The following is a 15,041-nucleotide window of genomic DNA, read 5'->3' as shown; positions in this document are numbered from 1 at the left end:
AGCCAAATTCCATGAATGAGTTTCTCAATGCTAGAGCCATAACCTTTTTCCCATCTCCCAGTCCTACAAGCCTTCCAAGAAATCAGCAGTTATAATTGTTGTTTCTCATATTATGAATTTGTCAAACATGCAATAATAAGGCTTTACAAAGTAGCAAAATCTTCTCTGGTAATATATTATTAGTTAACAACTTCTCATATACATCCCTTGACATTCCATATGCAAAGAAAAGCCCAAGCTTCTACCAAGGGCATTATTACAGACATTTTACATTATTGTCGGATGTAATTGCAAGGGCTCAAGTAAGTAAAATTGTTTTAATATAGCTGAGCTTGCACAGTTCAGAATACTTTACTATCAGCACCAGTAAGATGGAGCAATGTATGGAGTTTCAATGCTGTAGCATATGTTTTATGATTCTAAAATTTATATGTAATGGGAAAAAGGATAAGGTACAAAAGCTTGGACTCAGTTCAAAAGGCGGAACGAAGACAAATGTCCGGAGCAACAACTCCTCAACTAGCCAAAGGTTTTGCTACGTAGATTGATTAATTATACTCAGACAACTTTACTTGTCTAAGTGCTTCAATCAAATCAATGATTTCTCTGAAAAAGATTCAGCGATTCTCTCCACTTGTGAGCCCAACATATGCAATTGGCAATCTCCACTAATTGCTTCCCAACCTTATCATTAATTAGATGCACGTCAGACCATGACTTCGAGCCTTAATCTTGATGACAATGGAGAGAATCATGCACAAATAACCCACAAAAAGAGGCAGTACCAACACTGAAATGATAAAGGCCCTAGTATAGCCAATAAGGTCCTTTAGATCCTGGAATAGCCCTACTAGGAATATCAAAGATCAAGCTGGATGTATCTGGGTGACAGTGGAGTAATATGAAGCCTCCTAGAGAGCAAAAAACCTTGCTGACTTTGGTTCACCTTATTGAGGTTAGATAGAGTGACCCCCATGAACTGCCGGAAAGAAGAGGTTCCCCAAGAAACTTCCATCTTGCCTGAGGTATGAGAAAAAAAATGCAAGAATTTCATCGTGTACTAATTCCTAAAGATAGTAGTAGATGGGAAAAGGAGATTACCAGCCACTATATCTAAGTTATCTAACTGCTGCCAGAAGTCCCCGTCATGCTCAGAGCTCAATTACTGAGGACAACCACCACCTGGCTATGAACAAAATCAAAGCAAAATAGATAACGAAAAAGAGAAGGAACACTCAATTGAAAGGGAACATGGAATTTCCTACAATAAGATACAACAGACATTGTTTTCTAGAAGCGACAGAGACAACATTATTTGCAAATAATCAGCCATGGCGATCTTATTCCTAAACACTATGTAAATGTCGGTACTACAGGGAGAGCAATTTCCAATCTTATAGAGAGGTAACTGATTTAGGCTCAGCAATTCCTCCAATAAGAGCTGATGTTGGAGTACTGAATCAAGGAAATCACCAAAAACTGCTTAACCAAAAAAATTTCCCGAAGTCATGAACCTCTCTCGATTAAACATAAAAGTTTTCCATGCCTCCTGAAGTTGCATAAATCTTTTTTTAAAAAAATTTGACAAAATATATTTATACTATGAGAATTACATTGGGGACCAGAGGTCCCAGCTTGCATTTACATGGTATGATCGGTCAAGAGTATACTCCTTACCTAAAGATAAAACAAAAAGAACTATTCTCAGTTACATCATGACAAACTTGATCTGACGGATATCCAGAACAGATAACTTCCAAATCCACCACTGAATTTTCTTCTCTCCCAACCTCCTGAAGAGCAAGAAAAGAGCTCTAGGGAAGGATATCACCAAAAGCGAATGACCCACAAGTCTATCAAGCTAAGGGAATCAACTTCCAAGCGAATGCTCCACAGCTTCCAATTAAAGATTAGTGCCTAGAACGGCCCCAGGTATCGAAGCACAGTGAAGATCTTCATCGTGTTCTTCGCTCACATGCTACTTTCGGAAAAATAAAATCCATCCTCTTCAGAAACTAATCACCCTATAAGTTAAACAACCATCTTCTTTCCAACCACTCGCATCACATCCTTTTAACAACCTCACCCTTAACCTGCCACCATCTTTTAAACCTATTCTTCACAAAAAAAACCTCTTCCATAATTGTAACCCCAACTAATCTTGGATCGAAACTCTTATCACTTACAAAAAGAAAAAACTATACCACGTCCTTCCAAAACGTTGCACTGACTATCTGTATCCCAGCATGCCCATAATATCAACAACCTAAAAAAAATATCACCAAAAAGCAACTAACACCAAACCTAAAAAAACTGACTATTTACAGGAGAGGGACCGGATAACAGCTCCTTTAGGGTTCATGACCCTCGGCCCCCCTTACCTCAACCCGCTTCCTGGTATCCTGTTTGTTCTGGATCTCCTTTTTCCTTCAAATCCCTAATCGCCATAGCCACAAACATTTTTTTTCGTAGCCTCAAAGTCATCGTCATAGCCTATCCCAAATACATCTCCTATTGCCAGCATTTCATCAAACTCCTCAGAGGAATAATCATTGTCCTCTACCCACCAAACCACCCCCCCCCCCCCCAACTTGAATGTTCCACAATCATTTTTCCTTTATCTTTACCTTCTTCATCCTTCCCCAATTGTTCTCGAACCTCCTGACTTACTTCCATATCCAACGAATCACGAGACTCTTTAGGTTCCTCTGCATACTTGCCACCAATTTTTCTAACCTTTCTATTTCTGCCGCCTTCTCCTCCTCCCACTGCTGACGACGAATCCTCCTTTCCTCCTCTAAAGCGTCCTTGAAGTGAGGGAGCTTATACATAGGAACGTACGCACTCTATACATTTGTTTTCCCTGATACTTTAATGAACTCTTCCATGTTCTCCCTTGCATCTTTTTTGAATTGCTTCCATTGCCTTTTCCAAATCCCCATAGATATTTCCCTTGGAGTGGGAAACTCCTCTGAAGCCATCTTCTCATCGTATTCCAGCTCCTTAAGCAATTTAAGATCCTCAACAACAAAAGAGCAAGCCTCCCTCTTCCTGATATTGGATCCTTCTACATTAGACATGGTGGGAGAGAGCGGCTTATCAAAATCTTCCAGAAAAAGTTTTACTTCGGAGGCTAAATCTTTCTAGCTAGTATCTTCCTGAAGTTGCATAAATCTCTCAAACATCTTCAATTAAAGTTCCCATGCATTCAATTCCCAACAGAACCTCCCCTCTTCCAACCCACAGACACTATCCAACCATTGAAAAGCAACTCACAACCCTCGATTTCCTGTATCTCAGAGCATAAACAAATACAGAAATCTATAAGCAAAAGATACTCCCTACACCCTACACCAAACACCAAGGACAGGTTGTACCTTCATCAACAACCATGAATATGATGAATTTAACATAAAGATGAACCAACAAACATCCATCACCTAATAAGCTAGAACCCACCCTCTTCCGTCCCATAATGGTTAACATATCATCGTATAATATGGCTGATATGAGTAATTTTGAAGGATCCAACAAGATTCATACATGAATATCCTGGGCGCCTAGAAACACTCCCTAAACCCCTTTTCTTTTCACTTATCACTATTTTTATTGTGCTTTACTTTTTGTCTTTAGGTTTAAGCGTCATACATGCATATGACCATATCCCATTGATCTTTACTCAAATCAAGAACCAAAAACACAAATCCAAGCACTAATAGTTGATCAAAATTGGCTTTGACGGATTAGAGAAGTTTTCCACTTGATATATCTCCCTTTTTCTATTACGATGGTTTGTAAATCATCAAAAACTTGCATGATTCATTGAATATTCATGTTTTTGTGAGACTTGATAAGCCTTGGTGATTATTTATGGTTTCATTATTCCTGTTGTTATTTTTATTTATTTTTTGTTCCATTTTGCCCTCTTTAATAATGTATTGCTATTGTCAGGTTAAACTAAAGGACCGTCAACGGAGGGGGTCTACTTAAAAATGTTAAAAAGATGAGGAGGTTTCTTTGGCGAAGTCGATACCACGAGGTCAAAAGTGAAATTTGGCCATAGTTGAGGGGGTGTAAATGTAATTATCCCTAAATTTTATTGATATTAATCAAAAGATACAAGAGGGGGACATGCCGCATTACCTCAAAACCTTAAAAAAAGAAGAAGAAATCACCTGGTCCGAATATTAGGAATTTCCCATACATCGCGCCTTAAAGCCCTCCTTGAGGAACTAGGGAGATCTTTCAATTCCTAAAAGACTTAATTACATTTCATATCACATGCAAATTAGCAAGCGAATCTGCTACTTAGTTGCCTTCACTATATTGGTGGGCTTGATCTCAGCAATGAGATCCTATAAATCCTGCTAGTAATAACTTATAGACTGTGGAGGCTTATAGGCATTGATCATCTCAATCAAAATCATATTGTCACCTTCAATCCAAACCTCAGTGAAACCCAAGGTCTTGGAATATCTAAGGTCATTTAAAATGTCTCTCAACTTGGCCTACAAGTTGGTACCAACTTCATAAAAGATGAGAAAAAATGAAATATAAGCTTCTATCCTTTTTTAATTTATTTATTATTTTCTCAATATTTATTGTTGCTTATATACATTTTATGTTGTGCGTGTACCCACATGTTTCAGTGTATTGTTCGACAAAATATGCCAAAAACCATTAGAAATAAAATTAAACATAAATTCGTAGTGAAAAGAACACATCATTGCAATTTTGGTATGATGGGATCAAAAAATAAACGTACAAGTATTGTCACTGCATGGATTTGCTTACAGAGATATTTAGAACCTTAATCCACATGACCTAAAATTGTATGCAACCTTCTAATATTGGGCCTTAACGACAGGTGCCCCTGACATCAAATGATCCACTGCCTCCTTTTCCCTAATGCCCTGTTTGGTTGCTCAAATGTGGGAGATCATCGGCGTTTGAAATGTCGATGATCTTCCGAAGATCTACCCAAAGCATGTTTGGTTGCCCAAACTCCCTTTGACCACCAGACATCTTCGAGATATCATAGTTTAGTTTTTTTCCTATGTGGCTCCTACGTGGCGACAATGTCCCCTCCTCTAATCTTCTCCCCATCTTTCACCATTTTTTGTGGAATTTGGGGAGAAGATTCTTGTCTTATTCTCTCTCTTTCACTCTCTATTTTGGTAATGACACCCCTACATCTTCTGCTAATCTTCTCGTTGATTGCCTCACAACCAAACACTACTTACCAATCTTCCACTATTTTTCTCTCCATCTTCCATGCTTGTCTTCTTCCCTTCAATTTCTTCTTCTACTAATCTCCCAACCAACTTCAAGAAACCAAACAGAGCGTAAGTGATCCATGTTAAGGGATATAATAAAATTAATCTCGTGCATCAAGCTCTCTTAGGCTAGCAAAGATTCTTCAAGCAACCAAAGGGACCCTCACTAACCCAATTTTTGTATTCTAAAAGATAAATTATCTGAATTCTCCAACCTCTACCGAGTCAAGATACAATAGATAGAAAGGTAGTAAACAGCCATTACGATGGTTTATCATTTAAAGTGGCTCGACACATCATATTTAACAAGAAGACCAACTGCTATAGAACTTAACATCTAAGAACGGAGGTAGGAGCAGGGCTGGGAGCAAGATTAGAGCAAAGTACAAATTAGTTTTCAATGAGTCAAGATTGAGATTTGTATGGGGAATACATGTTATTGCGGGATCTGACTTCTAAGTTTTCAACATCATGAACCCACCTCAGAGATCAAACAACTACCCATCATTCCATGCTTTTTGAAATGTTTTTTTTTTTTTTTGAATGGTAATCTTTTCGAAATGTTCATACTAGGAAGTAGGAAGAATACTCATATGACATTGAACTCATTGCCCCATGACAGATCAATGAATTTGATCACAAACCTCAACTGAAGAACCTTCTCCACCAGAACCGTGGTAAATGTGGCGCATTCATCAACATATCACAAGAGCCTAATCACACAATCACTCCATAAACGGAGCCGCAGAAAATATCAATACCTAGCTAAGCAATAACACAAAAAAGAAAGGTGATAAAGGGATGTCCTAACAAGTCAAATAAGCCAAAACATATAATGCAATATGTTAAAGGGGATTAAGAAAGGAGAAAAGTGAGTTGGAGTTAGACTTCCCCTCACTAAGTATTTTTATATAATGAGAGACTAAGTACAATGACAAGAATGCCCATACTAGGCTAGGCTTATACTAACACTCCCCCTCAAGCTGGAATGTATAAATTATACATTCTAGCTTGTTACAAATATCGCTTAACTTTGCTTTATTCAACGGCTTGAAGATATCAGCCAACTGATCTGCAGATCGGGTGAATACAGTACATATCTCCCCATCTGAATTCTTTGACGAATGAAGTAACAATCGACTTCGATGTGCTTTGTTCATTCATGGAAGATTGGGTTTGTCACAATATAAATGACGGCCTTGTTGTCACAGTACAACTGTGAAAGCGAAGAAGATACAATGCCAATCTCAGACAGGAGTGATCTCAACCAGATAATCTCTGTACTCGTGTGTGCCATAGCTCTGTATTCTGCCTCAATACTTGACTTTGCAATGACTTCCTGCTTCTTACTTTTCCAGGATACCAGGTTACCTCCTACAAAGGTGCAATACCCAGCAGTTGATCTCCTATTTGCAGGAGATCCAGCCCAATTAGCATCAGAGAATCCCTCAATTCGCATATGACCATATTTCTTGAATAATAAGCCCTTTCATGCTACACCATTCAGGTATGTAAGAATTTGAACCACCGCACTCCAGTGTGAAGTTTGGACATATCCAACGTAGGCCTTTGGATGCTCCAGTAGCGAATGAATGTGTGTTAAGAAGTTACTCATCATCTTGGATGATTTATGGGAAAGACTAGATATAGTCAATATAGGAATTCCCTATGGTGATGAAAACAAGGGATCAAAGATTTTATTAACATCTCGAAGCATAAATGTATGCAGACAAATGGGAAGCCAAGTTAATATCCCTATGTATTTGTTGTTAGATGAAGAATCGTGGGATTTGTTTAGAGAAAAAGTGGGTGTTGTTGTTGATTCTCAAAGGTTGCAAAATGTTGCTCAGGAATGCCATGGTCTGCCACTAGCCCTTATTATACTCGGGAGGACACTAAGTTGGTCTTTTGTTTAAAGACTTTTTACTAAATTATCATCACAACTTAGTGCCCTCCCGAGTGTAATAAGGCTAGTGGTAGACTATGGCATTCCCGAGCAGCCTTCCTTGCAACATTTTGCAACCTTGAAGAATCAACAACAACACCCATTTTTTCTCTAAACAAATCCCACAATTCTTCATCTAACAACAAATACATAAAGATATTAACTTGGCTTCCCATCTGTCTGCATACATCTATGCTTCGAGATGCTAATAAAATCTTTGATCCCTTGTTTTCATCACAATAGGGAATTCCTATATTGACTATATCTAGTCTTGCCCACAAATCATCCAAGATGATAAGTAACTTCTTAACACGCATTCCTTCCCTTAGTTTACTTGCTCTAAGGGATTCAATTTCCTCTTCGAGTCCAATTCCCAATTTCTTCTTGGATGATTTTAAATTTCACATCCTTAGTTACCATAACAACTGCATCAAAATCTTTTGTCTCTTTCAATTTATTGTTTACATTTTTCAGAAGAGTGGTTTTCCCAATTCCACCCATGCCATATACACCAAACATACTGACACTTTCATCCTTTAAAGCATCCATGACTTTCTTCAACGACTGACTGACTGCCTTTTGACCATCAATTGAAGGAGTAGGTTGGGACTCTACACTTGGACGTGTCTGGGCTGCAAATATAGTATGGAACACTCCTTTCTCATGGTGTTCGGTAATGGCGACAACCCTATCTTTTGCCCGTTTACTTAACTGATATCGCCGATAACAATTCGGACACCACCCGTTAAAGGCATCTAATATTTTGTCCCCCCTCGAACTCAATCTGATTTGCTTCTAGTACCATTGCCTCTGCTCTTTCAATCCATAGCTGAACTTCATCCATGACCATATCATTTGACCATATTTCATCGACACGTCTCTGTATATCATTTTTCCGAGCAGCAAGTTCTTCTGCACCTATTTTTAAAATTTTCAACATTGCTTTCAAAATCTTTTATATAGCGAATACGTTTCGCGATAGGTACCCATAACAACTGTCCTATATTCACGAGAGCTGCCACAGCCATCTCCACAAAAATAAACCACAAATAATGCTGCAAAAAGAACAAAGACAACGCAGATAACATTTAACTAGTGTCCATTTCAAAAATAAAATAAAATAAAATAAAAGTTAACAAGTGTATCTAATTATTGTGAGAAAAGGAAAAGCATTCGACAAAGTCTAAATCATCACAAGAAGAAAGAAAGAAATTAAGGATTGAATCAAAGTAGTCCTTTGTAGTAGACTTACTTCTGATGAAATAGGAAGAGGTGATGTTTTCAAACAGCTTAGAATAGCAGATGAGAAAGTTACCATAATACCCCTATTTCAGAAAAAAAAAAAAAAATGACTGATAGGTTTGGCATCATGGGCGGAACAGAAAATTCCCAGAAAATGATACAAAAGACATGGCAATTTTTCGATTATGTTTGACAATTTCTAAAGGAAATGGATAAAAATAAGAAAAAGGAAAAGAAAACCTAACATCAAAAAGGTAAAACTAGACTATTAGAAGTCGTCTTTAGAAAAAACAAAAATTCTCATCACACTGATAGTTGTGTGAGCTACAGAGGACCAACTTGATACTCAACACTCATCGTTCTCAACATAAAAAAAAACTGGCAAAACCCTAACGTAATGACGAAAATACCCTTGAATTTAAGGGAAAACAGGGAGAAAAAAGGAACGTTTCTAGCACTTTTCGGTTCTACATTTTCAAAATACGGCAAAAGATGTTCTGGTCTATTAAAAATAAAAAAGTGAAACACTGAAATCTATAGCAAAAGGGGATGAAAATCACCTGAAATTACGAGCAGGAACTCCAGAAATGTTAAACGACATTAAATCTCAAAATCTCGGCCATAAAGGTTGAGAAAACCCTAACCCTAACCCTCTTCTTCCATTAACTTTCAAGGTCACCAAATTGAGAAGAACCATAGCGATCCAGATCTATAAACCTGCAAAAAATTAGGGAAAAGATGCCCAAAAGATGAGGAACAAAATGAAACGAAATCTAGAAATCGAAGAAGAAGAAGAACAGAGGTGTCGAAACCCTAACCCTAACCTTGTAAGCTGCTTGGAGAGGGAAGCATTGGAGCCGGAATAAGATCTGATAACCCTAGATAAGAGGGCATATTTTGCCTACCTAGAAAGAGCGAAAGTATTTTAGCTCTGGATTGAAAGATGCTTTTTCCTTTTTTTTAAGGTTACTGTGAAATTCGCACCCTGTAGAGGATAATTCGCGCCACTTTTAACGTGAAAAATAGGGTTAAAGCCTGCCACAATTTCACTTTAACAAGGGTGCGAATTATCAAATAGGGAGTGCGAATTTATCATGGCCCTTAGTTTTAGACCTGGCAAAATGGCACCCGTACCAATGGGTACACCCGGCCCCTCCAAGGGTCGGGAAAGTTAATGTTTTTATCTAAATCTTGATCTTGATCGTAGATCCCCGATCGAAGATCAACGGTTTAGATCTTCGATTGGAGCATTCCGGACTATCGGATTTGCACTTACTAAAAATAGTAAGTATGTTTTTACTATAAATAGTAAGTGGGACACATGTTGACTCAATTTAAATTTTCTCTTTTGTTTCACTTAAATAAAAGATGTTAATTAAGAGACCTAAATAGAATAGACACCAACATTCCTTTTAGAATTAGAATAGGAAACATAAACCATATAGTTTTATAAAAATCCAATTCGTGGATTTTCTTCCAAACCAATAGAGAGAGAAGAGAAGAAAGAAAATGAGAAAGAAAAAAAGAAGAAAATAAAGAAAATGGAGAAAAGAACTATTGATTTGATCTTTCGTCTTCGAGTAAGTGCCCGAAATCATATTTTTCATGATTTCTTGTTTAAATTCAAAGTATTGCTTTTGTTGATCTTGTTTTAACCTAATCAAGGTTTCTAACAATGTTTTATTTATTTATTTGTTTTCTGTTGAATCAAGAAACTTGTTTTAAATTTTCTTTTCAAGATCTTATACCCTAAATACATATGCATTGTATTTTCTTTATGTAAAACCCTAATTTGAGTAATCTACAGTATAGTCGAGATGGTTTTTGGATGCCTAAACGTATGTGTGTGATTTTGTGGGGATTTGTCACTGATTTTAATACAAATTAGCACACAATAATGGTTGTTTTGCAAAGAATTCATTGAATAATTGTTATATAAATTGTGTAAATTATTTTTCATAAAGGTTATGATACGTAAGTATATCGCACATGCTTTGAAGGGTGAATATTCACAAAAATCAGCATAAAAATAGTAAGTTTATGGACTGTTTTGTGAAGATTCTATCACATATATTATATAGCGTGTATGTGTTGTCTTTTATGAAGTTTGGAATATAACTATAATATATTTATGCTTTAAAGGGCTGATTTTCTCAAAAATCAGCATGTAAGAGTGTTTTTATGGGCTGTTTTATGTAAACTCTTTTATATGCTAGTTATATAATGCATGTATATTGTTTTTCCTAGAAGATATAATATATATATATAAATAATATATAAGATTTTCATTAAAATCGGCACCTAAAAAGAGTTAGAAAATTATTTTAATAATAGTTTTCAAAAAGATCGGATTTATAAGTATTAAAATAATGAAATACAATTGTTTTAAAAAGAAAATCAGTGCTTAGGTTTAAAATTTAGCCTTACTGAGTTTTAATAAGAAAAATGTCATAAATAGGATATGATTACGAAATATGTCTTTTAAGGAAAGTGGGTATAGGTAGGTTTATGAGTAGGAAGAGATTTGAAATAGATTTTCCAAGTGGGAACAAATAGGTTAAGGGGAATAAGGAGTTAAAAATATTAGGGAAAACCGATTGACACCTTTGGCATGCTATATTTACAGGTTACCCTTCAATTTGATACTTAGAGCTAACTTTTGCCGTTCCATCATACTCACAAAAACTCAAGGCAAGTTGTAGTTGACTCTTATGATAATGGTTCTCGTAATGATTTTGATATTATGATTTTGTTCTTTATCTATCATGCCATTATCTATCATTTTTCTATGCTTTAGGAACTTTAGAAATCCCTATTTATGATCTTTTTATTTGGCCCATATGCATATGCATGATGTTTTTCTATGGTACTCTTATTTGATCTATATATATACCTTTGTGTGTGTGTGTGTGTGTCTATATATATATATATATATATATATATATATATATATATATATATATATATATATATATAATGACCTTGATCGTCATACAATAAGTATGTGATGTATGATCCATGTATATACATATGACGCTATAGATTGAGATATATTTTCACAAATTGTGTGATACTTCATTTTTAATTACCCATAATTGTATCCTTTTGACATCTTAGCAAGTTACATTATTGATATTCCATATTATGTTGATTCTCTCAATTGCCTATGTTGGTTACCTTCGCATGATCTTTTTGAGGCACTCATTTTGCTTACTTTGATTGATTGCCTATCAAGGTTTGATACATTTAGATCATTATTGTAACACAAATTCATTATTGTTCTTTTATTATACGAGTCTGCTATAAACTTGACCCAGTTACTACCCTCAGGTTTTGTAGGTACATGTGTTTGCATGATGATATGAACATAAAATAAGGAGCTAAAGGGATCGAGAAAATAGTGTTTGGCCATGTGGCCTTGTGGGGCAAAGTGCCTTTATTTTGTGAGTTGTGTTGGGTATTTTTTAGTCCACTTGTTTCCCTTTCAGGGTAATGATTCGGATTTTGGGATTTTGGAATTAAAAAAAAAATCGTGTCTAAAAAATTCCACCCCAAATCCGGGTCATTACAGTTTGTATCAGAGCTTAGGTTGTAGATCCCTAGGGCTAATATCTAGCAAAGTTGTGAGATTGGTAAAACTAGGCAAGGAGCACATAGGTTCGACGCAATAAATTTGTGTGTACCATGGGCACATGAATCAATTGTGTTGTGAGAACAGCGTAACGAACTCACGTGCATCGGGGACAACTGATTCGACATGTGAGAGAGTTATGTCGGCAGAAGTCAAGAAAGTTAGATGTGGGGCTCCAAAGTGTAATCTAGTCTTCTCACATGGAGTTATAATGTTTTTCCCTTAGTATGATGTGCCAACAAAGACGTTGAGACCCAAGGGGGGGTGGATTGTAAGATCCCACATTATAAGCCGGTGGGCCTGATTGTCCAACTCGACTTTGTCCTTTTTTCAATGTAACTGTCCATATTGGGTCTCACCCTTAAACGATATGAACCATCCATATGATAGTGGGTCCCACACTTGATCCATATGAACCGTGTATGGGTGAATGTAACCGTCCATTTGTAAAAATGCAATATTTGCATCTTTTCTAGGAAACTCCCAACAATCTACTTGTAACGAAGTGCACATTTTTTTAATTTTCTGCTATTCTCCTCCTGGTAATTTTCTCGAAACCAAATGCAAGGTTTTTTTTTTTTTTTTTTTAGAAAATTGCCAACGGACACAAATTTGAAAAAATTGTTAAGGAGGGTTGATAACACCCTTTTGAGAGTTTGATAACCTCATTTAGAGGGTTGATAACCCCATTTTAGAGACTTGATAACCCCCATTTTGTCCCTCTCAAACAATTTTTAAAAAGTCCCGTTGGCAATTCTCGTATTTTGATGTCCCCCATTGGCAATTTTTCATTTCTTTTTTTTTTCACAAATCTCCCAGACATCTTCTAAACAACCAAAGAACATTTCTTACATCCACCATTAATCCACCGGCTGACTAATCTTCCCTCTGAGTTTTTATTCCACCAGAAGATAAGGTGCCACATCGGCCGACAAGAAATAGATAAGGTAATTTACAAATTTTGAAAATTTTATTTCTGTGTGAACCAAACATTACTCTGGGAAACTGAAAAAAAATTGACAGTTTAGGACCACCTTCAAATTATTATTATTATTATTATTTTGTTTGAGTTTTTTGTGGCATTCAAATGGAGTCTGGGCCTTAGAGAACACTAGAACAGGATGAATTGAGGATAACAATTAGTAATGATATAAGGTGATACGTTACGGGTAATCTTTTGAAGGGAAGGTACTCGCCAATCATTCATTTTAGTTCTCTCTCATAGAAAGAACTCCAGTTAATATCTCGTGCCCATGTTTTATTACAAGTTTTGCAAAAGAAAAATCCATGCATGTGGTGGGACTCACTATTATACTCCTATTAGTAGGCCCGCCAACTCCTCCATTTTACAGCTCGTGTTTCCTAGTGGATGGGGCCCACCATTTTACACATCAGAATTCGCATGGTTGGACCCTCTTATTTAGGACTCAAATTCAAATCAATTCTCAAAGTCCAAAACAAACAAAGTAAATTGCTTTTTTGTTTTTGAGAACAGATAGATTATGAGTCCAAAAATAACTTTCGGACTCAAATATAGGTTTAATTTTCAGTTTTGGACATACAATCAGTTCTCAAAGTCCAAAACAAATAGAGTAAATTTTAAATCATACTACCATCTTTTGATAACAAGACGAGCTCACATTGTCCTTTCATTTTTAATGGGTCGGTGATAGTTTTTGAGAATTGTAATAAATTTGGATGGCAGGTTTAATTATAAAAGACAAGGTGAGTCTGTCATTATCAAAACATGGTAGTAGTGCCTATATCAGCAGAAATTAATAAATAATAAATTGCTTAAATTTAGAAAAGAAAAATGTTACAAAATAAGATGGTCGATTTCATAATTTAACTATTGGAATATTATGAGACATCAAAACCCTTTTTTATTCTTTTATTTTTCTCTTATTTTTTACTCTCAGTCTACTCCTACTTCTCCTGCATCTGCCTCAACCGCAGAGCCCAACTCTTTCAACCTTTTTTTTATCTCATTTGTATCCAGCCGCTCGACTGAGATACTATATCTATTTCTCCTAACTCTCTCAACTTTTTTTCGATCTCAGTTGTACCCAGTCTGGTCACTATAAATAACATTGAGTCTTTAACTGTGTCCCAAGATACATCACACCTGCACAAAAATTTTAAGGATCAAATAAATAGGGAAATGATTTCAGCGCTCCAATGTTTTGATAAACATGCGCTCACTTGTTTATTGTATAGTATTTAAAGGGTTTTAAGAGTTTTTTGAGAACCGTAATATCCTCTGACATCCCTTTAAATACTACATGACAGACAAGTAGAGCGCATGTTTATCAAAACACTGAAGCGCAGAAATCATTTCCCAATAAATATTACCACAATTTTATTAGACGTAGCTAAATTTCCCTTCCACCAGATTTGGATTGCAGGAAATTTCGGGAAAATTTTTGTTTAGATAACACACTTTTAAATTTTTCAATTTTTAACAGGAAGATAGATAACTTGAAGCAACCCTATATTCAATATGAAATTTCAAGGAGCTTTTATTTATGATGATAAGATCATCCAAGATGGAAATTTGGGCCTATTCATGTGGCCAAACAAAATAAACAGTTATTAGTGAAATGAATTTATGCCATGGACTTCATCAGGGCACGACCTCATTCATTGTAATAAAATGTGGAATCCCCATTAATGAATCATGGGTCCCACCCTTAATTTATCTGAACCGTCCACTTGATGGGCGTTGTTTTAGATCTTGTGTGGCACAAAATTACACAGCTGGCCCAATTCTAACATCTAATAATATAATCTTTTCATTGAGGACGTGTTGGCAGCCGTGAAAAACTATTCCATGGAATATTAGTGGGGCCAGTAGTGAGATATGGGGAGAGTGTGGGAATGAGGAGAGCCTGAAAAGCCCCTTGAAAAACAAGGGTAACAACCCCAATTTTAAGTAGTGTATTTGTTT

General features: G+C 36.1%; 1 long non-coding RNA gene across 1 annotated transcript; it reads right to left on the bottom strand.

The window, feature by feature from the left end:
- Nucleotides 1-6,131: 6,131 nt before the first annotated feature.
- LOC143847511 (uncharacterized) lies at nt 6,132-9,444 on the bottom strand. The gene is made up of 3 exons (XR_013235066.1): nt 9,288-9,444; nt 9,024-9,180; nt 6,132-8,276 (listed from the first exon to the last, which is right to left on the bottom strand). It is a non-coding gene; the product is annotated as an uncharacterized LOC143847511 (long non-coding RNA).
- Between the last annotated feature and the right edge of the window lie 5,597 nt (nt 9,445-15,041).

Source organism: Tasmannia lanceolata, unplaced genomic scaffold (assembly GCF_043159265.1).
Source record: "Tasmannia lanceolata isolate RefF3 unplaced genomic scaffold, GAP_Taslan_0.1 ptg000015l, whole genome shotgun sequence".
In the NCBI taxonomy this organism is placed as follows: domain Eukaryota; kingdom Viridiplantae; phylum Streptophyta; class Magnoliopsida; order Canellales; family Winteraceae; genus Tasmannia; species Tasmannia lanceolata.
Note: the sequence above shows the minus strand (reverse complement) of the source record. Positions and strands in the feature narration are given on the sequence as shown.